The 1,519-nt window shown below is 46.1% G+C and overlaps 1 pseudogene; it reads right to left on the bottom strand.

Annotated features, from left to right (window-relative positions):
• Nucleotides 1-165: 165 nt before the first annotated feature.
• On the bottom strand, nucleotides 166-284 carry LOC120585645 (uncharacterized; annotated as a pseudogene).
• Between the last annotated feature and the right edge of the window lie 1,235 nt (nucleotides 285-1,519).

Below are 1,519 nucleotides of genomic sequence, written 5' to 3'. Positions count from 1 at the left end.
TCTCGAAATCAAACTTTCGGGAAAAATGCGGAACTGACTATTCAAATATATCACACATTGTTTTGCATCATTCCTTCTGCCCTGAATCATTGTTGCTGCAACCGGTAATGTTCTCCCCGGGTTTGTCGTTGGAAAGTAAAGAGGCACATGCATAATTTTTTTTTCCGCCTACGGCACTCGGTCTTCCTAGGTGGTCTCCCATCCAAGTACTAACCAGGACCAACCCTGCTTAGTTTCCGAGATCAGACGGGATCGCGCATGTTCAGGGGGGCATGGCCATAGACTCAGATGCATATTTTCCTCCAGCTCCACAGATGACCGAACACAAAGAGCTGGCTGTAAGCTATGACTCACTGGCCCACCAGGCACCAAAGGCTCCTGTTTATTCTGAGCGTGCCCTGACCGGGGTGTGCATGGGCTGCGGGTACTGTACCACGTGCGATCGTGGCATTGTCCTCAAATAACTTTGACATGAAAGTTTCTTCTTCATAACCAATCACAATTCAGAAAAACCTGATCGTCCTTGAAGTCCTGGATCTGTGGGAAAATGGAGGGTTGTATTTTGTTTTAGGTACACTTGATTACTTTTAAGTATCGATGAAAGAATATGCCCCTGAGTAGCTGTATGAGCTTGAGCAAACTACCGAATCTCTGAGCGCCGGTGTTCTCATCTTTATAATGAAGAACGTAACAGGGTGTTCAGTCTGAGGATCGCATGAGATGGTGTATATGAAACACCTTGCACAGGAGCTGACATGCAGGAACCACTAAATCCCTTAACACTTTCCACCCTCCTTATTTGTCAGTTGTCCATGTAGCACAAAGAGCAGATGGCTGAGAAGATGTAGACATCGTGACATGCCCTCTGCTGCTCCCTGCCAGGAAATTCCAGCCAACCTCTCCTTCCATTTCCAGATGGCTTGTCTCTGAAATCTAAGTTGCATGTTTTCTCTAGCTAGCTATCTCTAGAGAATTCCTTATCGTCAAAGATTTGTGAGCTGAAGTGTCCTTTTTATTTATTTTTTTTCTGAGAAACTTTCTGTACGTTTGTCCTTTCTCTGAAGATTCCTTCCCCTTTCTGGAGGGAAAGGCTGGCCCAGACCATTTCATCTGTTTATCATCCTGATCGGATCTGAACTGCCACTATAAATTCATTGTCAAGCTCATCCCCCATGTTTCTGAACAACTTTTTCCTTGCCCGAAATACACTTTTCCTCCTTCAGCTGGAGAAATCTCAGTACATTTATTCATTCGGCGAACATCTATTCGGGAAAACGCCCGGCTGGATGTGTAAATGTGGGAGTCACCAGGCCATCAGAAGGTGGTGATGAGTTGCAAACGAGAGCAGTAGACGTGGCTTAGGGAGAAATGTCAGTTGTGAGAATGAGGCCAAGGACATTTCCCGGGAAACGTCCATGTTCACGCTGCTTGAAAACGGGCTCGACATTTGACAGCTCCATTACTCATCTCCCAAGCTCCCTTGCGGTTGATTTGGCGATTTGGTTCACCACCCAGACCC

This window comes from Pteropus medius, unplaced genomic scaffold (genome assembly GCF_902729225.1).
Source record: "Pteropus medius unplaced genomic scaffold, Ma_sr-lr_union100, whole genome shotgun sequence".
In the NCBI taxonomy this organism is placed as follows: domain Eukaryota; kingdom Metazoa; phylum Chordata; class Mammalia; order Chiroptera; family Pteropodidae; genus Pteropus; species Pteropus medius.
Note: the sequence above shows the minus strand (reverse complement) of the source record. Positions and strands in the feature narration are given on the sequence as shown.